The sequence below is a fragment of the Fistularia commersonii genome, chromosome 3 (assembly GCF_037954325.1).
Source record: "Fistularia commersonii isolate RoL2024-O1a breed Wild chromosome 3, RoL_Fcom_v1.0, whole genome shotgun sequence".
Lineage (NCBI taxonomy): Eukaryota > Metazoa > Chordata > Actinopteri > Syngnathiformes > Fistulariidae > Fistularia > Fistularia commersonii.
Genome location: NC_141286.1, coordinates 978,982 through 987,726, shown reverse-complemented (window position 1 = coordinate 987,726; position 8,745 = coordinate 978,982).

The window sequence follows — 8,745 nt, the reverse complement described above, 5'->3', positions numbered from 1 at the left end:
AAATTGTGCAGCGAAATCTTTTGCAAAAACACAAAAAAAACAACTTAAAAACCTGTTTTTTGTATTGTTGAAAGAGTCAGTAATCCAGAGAGAGAGTGGACATAAAATCTGAGTTGAATTCATGAAAAATGAAGATTATTTTGAGATGACAGTTTAGAAATTTGGAATTGTGCGTCCGCTTGACACAAATATAATGACACGGCAGGTATTTGTGAGTCCATTATTTATTTTCTATTTATGATTCATTTCCATTTCCCGGGTCTTAAAGACGCCTTTGGTATTTATAGAATGTACTGTTGTGTTGATCGAGGGGGAGTTTAGGGGTTTGGTTTCTGCAGAGCGTGAAGTTGAGACGTGAGCCGAGGCTCTTCGTGGAAAGGCGTCGGCAAACCCGCCGAATCTCTGTCTCCATTTTCATAAAGCGTCAAGCCTTCCCCCTTCCCGCCCTCCGCTCTGACAAATTTCTCTTTGCCGATTGGTAACCTTTCCTCTGAGTAACCAATGGCGGGCCTTCGGTTCAGCTCGCGGATCAGAAACAATACGAAGGGTTCTGTCTCGGCCGCCGCCTCTGATTTCAAGAGTCCAGTTGCACATAAATAACATCCAAAGCGCTGCATAAGCTTAAGCATATTTGTGCCTTGAATTTGCTTGAAAATCAAGCGTTTTTCTCTTGATTTATAGAACCGACCACTAACTTTGAAATGTTACAGTAAAAGCTCAGTGAAATCTGCTCTCCAGTTCTTCTGGTGCTCAAATCACTTCTTGGACTAAACTTTGCTTTGAAGTGGAAGTTTTAAGATATTTCAACACATAGTAAGTGGTGGACATCTCACACTCACACACACACACACACACACACACACACACACACACACACACACACACACACACACACACACACACACACACACACACACACACACACACTTCATTCTTTCCTTACACATTTAGATCATTATTTATATTAAAAGTTCCTGTGAAATTAGTTGTTTACTACATATGATAGTGGTGTTGAAATAAATGTTGTCTTATGTAACAATTATTGTCATGAAATAAGATTTTTTTTTTTATTTTAATTTTTTTCAACAATTATAAAAAAAAAAAAATCTAATTTCACGGCAATAATTGTAATTATTACATCTAATGTAATAATCATCTTTATTACATTAGCTGTTTAATGCAGATGATAGTGGTATTGAATTAAATATAGTATTATGTGACAATTATAGCCGTGAAATAAGATGATTTTAACTCTTTAACACTTTGTACAATGTCACCATCAGACCCGTGTGAAGTGATGAAGCGGCATTTACTACAAAAACACACAGCGGTTACAAGATTCATGTCATGAATAAGAATTCCTCAAGTCCTCTGGATTGTGGTGCGGCGCCTCTGCAATAAACCACCAGTTAACCACCAGTTAACCACCAGTTAACTGAGCTGCGATGGTGACACGTCGCCACCTCCGGTGATTCCACAGTCTGGGTTCAAAGCTTCATGCAGCCAAATCATTTCCACGCAAAGTCAGACCACCTTTAGTTAGAAAACAGTCCGTACATATCTTTGCTCAGGTGCTAAAACTAGAAATGCGGAGAAGCGAATGAGAGTTTCAGTGGTTAGTGCTCCGGGCTCACGGGCCGCTCACGACCACAGGCCTTCTGGGTAGAGTTTGCATGTTCTCGCCTGCGTGGATGGACTCGGGTTCTGGCGGGTGGACCAGGGTGAACAGGGTGAACAGGGTGGACAGGGTGGACCAGGGTGGACCAGGGTGGACAGGGTGAACAGGGTGGACAGGGTGGACCAGGGTGGACAGGGTGAACAGGGTGGACCAGGGTGGACCAGGGTGAACAGGGTGAACATCTACCTCAAGTATGTCCTGTTTACCGTCGTGATGCGAATCCACTGACATCTGTCGGGCCGAGCGGTCGTCCGTGGAGGTCTGTCCTCCCTCCTGGGCGTCCACCTTGCACCGAGCCTCCACAGAAGGGATACTGAGAGTCTTGTTGTGAAATAAGCAGCTGGACAAACTGGGAAGGAAGCGAAACGTGGATGAATGTTGGAAGACCTGGAGAAAAGGACCGCTGTCCACAAATTTGGTTTGAATAGACAGGGTTTGCCGGTTAGCATGATTGGATTTAGCGCCATAGGAGACGTCCTAGACGGCTCCGGCAGACGCTCGACGACATGGAATTAAATTCAACTGCATCCCGTCCGTGTCTGTATAATACACAATGCTTTGATATTTACCTTTCCTTTTGCCAGTGAGTGTGGAACACGCTGGGTTACTCCACGGTAGATTTGTGCTAAAACAAATGCGAAGCGTCAAACCAGTTGCTTGCTTGCTGTGTATAAATGTGGTCAAAGCTTCTGTTGTGCTTGTGTAGACAGTAGGTTACATTTTAGGTCATTGCAATAAGTGTGATAACTCCAAACCTGAGAGATAAGTAATGATTGAGTAATGGAATTAATTTAAATGTAAAAGTTGCTTGTTGATTGAAAGGCTCCGGCTGAGGCCAGTCTCCAGGAAGGTTAAGGTTTTAATCTTGTGTAAGAGCCAACTAGCAGGGTTACGACCGGGACAAAACGGCTCCTGTTTATCCGGCCTCTCGGCGCGGCACCTCATCAGCTCTGGTGTCTCAGCGGTTCCCAGCTCGCATTTAAACAGCGTCGTGCCCTTTGTTTTTCGGGGGTAAGCCCTGGCGCTCTTTGAAGTGGACGCCGTGTTTGCACTGTGACCGTTTGATTCGGAGCACAGCTTGATGATATTAGTGTCAGGGTCAATTGCTGATTTCAGCCGGACTTTAGAAGCCGCCTGGCTGGTGGTATGTGGGCGTCATGTGCTACTTGGTTCAAGATCTGGTCAAACCCATAGTCTTAGTTACACTCACGTACACACTCCGGCTCCTCCGGTTCCTCTGATCCCCGAACATGTGACAGGGCAGACATGGGACCCGGTGATCCTGCTGACTTCACTGGACGGAGCCCAGGGGGAAGTTAGTCCTCGGACCTCCCATGACGGAAACGCTCGCCGCTATCTTCTTTTACTGAAACGATCACCGCACCAGAGCTTGGCCCCACCAGAGCTTGGCCCCGCCAGAGCTTGGCCCCGCAAGAGCTTGGCCCCGCAAGAGCTTGGCCCCGTGAAAGCTTGGCCCCGCCAGAGCTTGGCCCCGCTCTGCGGTTACAGATGGAGACCGGAGATGGACGCCTCCAATTTGTCTGTTATTTGTTTAACCAGTCGGTCATTCGCACGTAAATGAATCAGTGAATATATGGATAAAAAGTTCCCAAATGTTCGCCGTCTCTAATTACCTGCTATTCACGCGTAAGCGGCGGATGTTAAACGGCGGCGTATCCTTGCCTGTGACCGTGGTGACGAGGAGAGGCTCGTCCCAGTCTGTTTGCGTCGCTCGGTTTAGTTCATTAAAGATAAATGGGAGTCCAGATTTCTGGGACGCTTCGTGACTTCGTCGTTCGCCGTGCTTGTCGGCTTCCGCTTCACCGTATCTGTTTTTATTGGGTGTGAAGGACTTTCAGCTTGAACACCTTTCTCCTTGCTCTCATTCTTTGTTCTTTTGAAAATGTTTGATTGAAACAAAAAGCTTCCCAATCAATATCAGCGTGTGTTACTAAATTATGTTCAGAAAAGACGGATAGCAAAACAGCACCGGCCCAGTCTGAGGTGGAAGCATCTTAGAATGCATCTTTAACTAATACCTTATCAAGCAACTCGGTATGACCTTTAAATTTAAATGCCTTGGTTTAATTTCTAGCCGTTTGCATCAGATTAGCAATCTCTCAAAAGTTGAAATGAACAATTGGGGAACAAAAACTGGAGGAAAGAAGCCAAGAATACCACAAATTAAGTAAAGCTATTTCTAAATAGTTTTAATTAGGTAAACATTTTGGACTGATAGGCTATTCCAAATCACCTTTATGTCACATTCTCACGACACTTTGGGATCCCAAAATGTTTGAGTTCCTGGCTCAGGGCACAATTTCACAGGAAAAGTTTTTTTTTTTTTTTAAACATGAATATTTCAGTAAGAAATGTTCAATATCGCCCCAAAATCCCTTCAATGTAATGCAGATGATCGGGTCACGATCCATATATTCCTCAGGTGAGAGCAGGAGACAGGCTGGGTTTCTTGTAAAATAGGTTAAAAAACAGTGATGAACCAGGAGAGGATTCAATAAACAAGAGTCGAGGAGTTTGAAGAAACTGGAAAAATATTCATCTTCTTGGATCAGACGCTCCTAAACAAAAACATTGGCAAAACAGACATCCGTCTGAAAGTGCAGATGGTAGAATGAGTTTCTCCCTGAGCTGCAACACTTACACAGCATACGTGCGCACAACGCCTTGATTTCACAGCGCGCTGCGCTCAAACAGCGCACGTTTTATCGTATTTTAGAACGCAACCGCTTCGACTAATGATGTTCGAATTGATTCGGGGGAAAGTTTCTTGCTTCAGAATGTGAATTTTGTTCAGATTCTGTCATGTTAGTATCACAGTTTATGCTGGTCAGTAAAGTTCTAGTGACCAGTCTGAATATTAATACGTTACTGATCGCCAGGGAAGTGATTTTCATTGAAAGCAGCTCCTGCTACAAAGCGGGGAAGAATCAGAATAGAACTTCATATCATGAAATTTAAACAGTAAATCAAAATGTCAAAAGTTTGTAAAAATAGGTAACACACACACACACACACACACTTCTGTACGAATAAACGTATGATCGCGCGAAATAGTTTGTGTAAAAGTAGGGGTTGTTGTTCAGTGAACATATTTTAGAGTGAGGAGGTCTACAGGCCGCCGGCAGAAGATTCTACCGCTTCTGGACTTCTTTCCTACGTAATTGCTGTCGCACTGCTCTTCATCTTGTTATGGCTGATAAGAATGGAGTTCACGATTCTTCTTGCCTTCATGATCTGCACCAGAGGTCTCCAACCCCCAGCCTGCAGATCCTTTGCTTCTGCTCCGCAAAGACACTCTCTTGGTACCAATGAGTTATTTATCCTCAGACCTTCCAGATCTTATTTTGAAAAACATCCGTTTCCGCCTTTGCTTTCCTGACGCACTTCATATTACAACTGCCTCATAAACTGTAATGGTTGTATTCAGATTAAATACTGTGAACTGACAAGTGTTCATTATTTGAACCCCCAGCGCCTCAAACGGATCCGCAGAATCATTTTCATGCTTAAAACCGGCCCCTGGCGTAAATCGGTTTGGGCCAGCGATCCACACCACAGGTCATGGGTGGGAGGCGGCTTCCACCCGGGTCTGATCCTCAGTCCACCTGCGATAACTATTCTACAATATTCCTTCCAATGAAAGATTCATCCATGATCAGTTCTACGTATGCAGTCAGTTGTTGTCACTGCATCAGTCAGGAGAAAAGTCAATTGCTGAGTCTGATGCACGACCGCATCTCCTCTTACACTCTGTAAATACTCTGCATGCACAATAAACAAGTTGCATTTTGGGGGATTTATTTTGTTATTGTACAACTGCAGTGCTCTTGGTCAATCCAAAATGTTAAACCCTCAAACCTGGACATTTAAGTGGTAAAAGTGAAGTTTTGGCTTTCTTAGGAAAAAAAAAATCTATTAACGCCATAATTAGGCAACTATTAGGGTGCAGAATTATGCAACTAAATGAATATATCTTCTCACCTCACTTGTTTATTTTCACCTGTTAACACGAGAATTAATTTTCAAATTTCAATTTCAGTGCTCAATCGAGCCGGCCGTCTTGTCAGACGGTCACAAGCCTTCCATTCACCCACGAGTCGGTCAGTTTCTCGAAGGGTCAGAACCAACTTCGTGCAGCCGCAGCCTCAGTCAGTGTTCAGAGGTGAACGGTCCACCTTCCCTGGAAATCCTGCTTAAGGGCCGAAACGTCCTCCGTTGGGTTTAAGTCAGGGGAAGAAGGGGGCCGTGTCGCTCGCGTTTCATCTTTTTTCCGGCCTTAAAACCACGCGGTGGACCACTGTGGCGCACGTGATGGAGCGTGGCTCGCATAAAACTCAGAAAGATGCAGATTTTTTCCTGTACCGGTCTTGAAGAAAGTGTCTTCTAAAAATTAGCAGAAGGTCTGAGAGACGATTTGGAGTCCACACTCGACCAGACATGCTTCAATAACACCTGCCCATCCCAGTACCACACCTCCACCTCGCCGGCGTCTGAAGGAGCGCCGTGTCCGTCACGGATCCAACCACGGGTCCAGCCATCTGCGCCGCCATCGCTCCACAAATACTTAAAAAAAAATATCTGTCTCCAGATATTTCTTGGCCCATTCTTGATGTTTCAACTTCTGTGTCTTGTTCGGAGGCTTTTGGTTCCAGCCTTTCTTACCTGGGCCGCGTCTGAGAAGCAAACAGGTGTTGGAAGAAGGCAGAACAACTTCCTGGTAGCTGAAGGTTTGATTCGTCTCAAATCTTCAGCGGTTCATTTGCATTCATTCCTGCAGCCCTGTTGACTATTTGCAAGAAAATGTTGGACGGTTCTGTGATCTGAGTCCCAATGAAAGACTTTTTACAACTTTTTGACTTTTGAGAGTCAGTTAAATCTCTTTTTCTGGCCCATTCCTCCTGAGAAGAACATGCCTTGTGCTTCTGCACACCTTGATATAAGGAGTTGATCTCCTGAGGCCGCGCCCTCCCTCGTTACACAAACACACATCACCTGGCAGGCATGAAACCCAAGGAGCATTCAAGTTTATACAGCTTGGAGTTGGAAAGTGTGGATAAAATGAGGATATGGTCAAAATACTCACTGGCCTAATGATTGTGTGCATGATATAGAAATGGCTTTATTTGTCAGATTGAGTTATAAATACGGCACAAATCGAGCCGTAAATATAACATTGACAGGATTGAAGCCGTCGGGGACGAACCGTGAGCAGCGCCGGGGTTTCAGTGTCTTGTTCAACACACACCTTGTGTGGATGTGTTTGTATTTGTGTGTAGACTTACAACTAACGTTTTCATATGATAAGGATATTACAATGAACAGCCTTATTTTTTTCAAATGGGAGTGTCTTTTACACAGAAGGCTCCATGTAATCTGATTACAAAACCAAAGTAGACACAATCATTATTTGTATCATCACAGACGGAAAACCATCCGTTCGCTATTTTTCCAATTAACGTCCTGCATGTTTTTGGGGCTGTGAGAGGAAAACAAAGAACCTGCGGCCCCAAAAACCAGAGGTTTGTGCTTCGAAAACCTCTGCGCCGCCCCGTCTGGGCGTGCAGCGCCGGCACAGGGACAGAGTGTTTTCCGTGGCCGTTTCACACCAAGATGGCAAGATCTTCTCCGTGTTCTCCAGTTCCCTCCCAGCGTGCTAAAACATGAAGTAGGCGAGTTGAAGACCCTTAAATGAGCACAAGTGTGGCCTCTCAGCCGGCGTCAGCTGGGATAGGATGACTGAATAATGAAGTATTGAGATCGCTTTTGCCAGTTGTGTTACACATTTTAAACATTTTACATCCCGCGGTTTTAGCAACCATGTTTTATCACCCGGTTTGATTCAACCGCTTTAACTGCCTCTGACCTCTAGACGACGGTGTTTACTCTCGTCACAAACACATGGATCATTCCGAAATGTCGCCACATAGGAACAGAAAAAATATCAATACTGTGAATCAAATTGTTAAATACGATTACATTAAGGTTCAAAATACATATTGGGATTTGAACGTCTACGGCTTCTAACATCCTTCTGGCAGAAGCAGAACTCAGGAACACTTTGGAAACCTTCTTACAGGAAGCACAGTTCATCGCTGTATCTTCAATGACAACTTCAGATTTCGATAACAATAATTTATCCTTTATTAACCCGCGTGGGGAAATTGCTTCTCTGTGATGAAGCAGATGAGCAGTTTGGCCTTCTGGCGTCTCGCTAAACAACACTCGGACACTCGAGGAGGAGCCGGGAAGCCAACCCCAATATTCGCTTTTAAAGACGACTGCTCGACATCCTGCACCACGCCTGCAGAGAGAAATACATTTTAACATATATAATACAATATAATGTAATGTAATGTAATGTAATATAATATAATGTAATGTAATGTAATGTAATGTAATGTAATATAATATCATATCATATCATATCATATCATATCATATCATATAATACAATATAATATGATATAATATGACATAATATAATATAATATAATATAATATAATATAATATAATATAATATAATATAATATAAAAGTCAATACAAATACCAACAATGGCCAGAAAATCCAATTTTTTCTGTCTGTATATAGAAATATGTTTATGTAAAATTCCAGAGTTTGAGTGTTTAAACATTAAATATGATGTTTGTGAAATGGATGTGCAAAGTCATTGCAATGTATTTTGAAATAGAATATGAGTTTATTATGATTCACATGGAGGAAACCTTTCGAATCATGGCTGTACCGTTTATGCGCTTCCACATGGACAAGCAACAAATAAAGGCTATTTTATCTGTGAACAGATAAAAGATTTATCTGTGAGCTGCTTTATTAGCTGCTCCTTTCTGTTTGGACTCTGGCTTTGTGATGATTTTGGGATTATTTTGTATCTCAACATACTTCTCTTAGTAATTTGTCTCAAAAGTGTCTGACACACACACACACACACACACACAGGCACACTAAACACCAAAATGCATTTTCAGGATAAACTTGCAAACGCTTTATCCAAGAAAAGTTCAGCGTATACTGTAATTCTATGATTT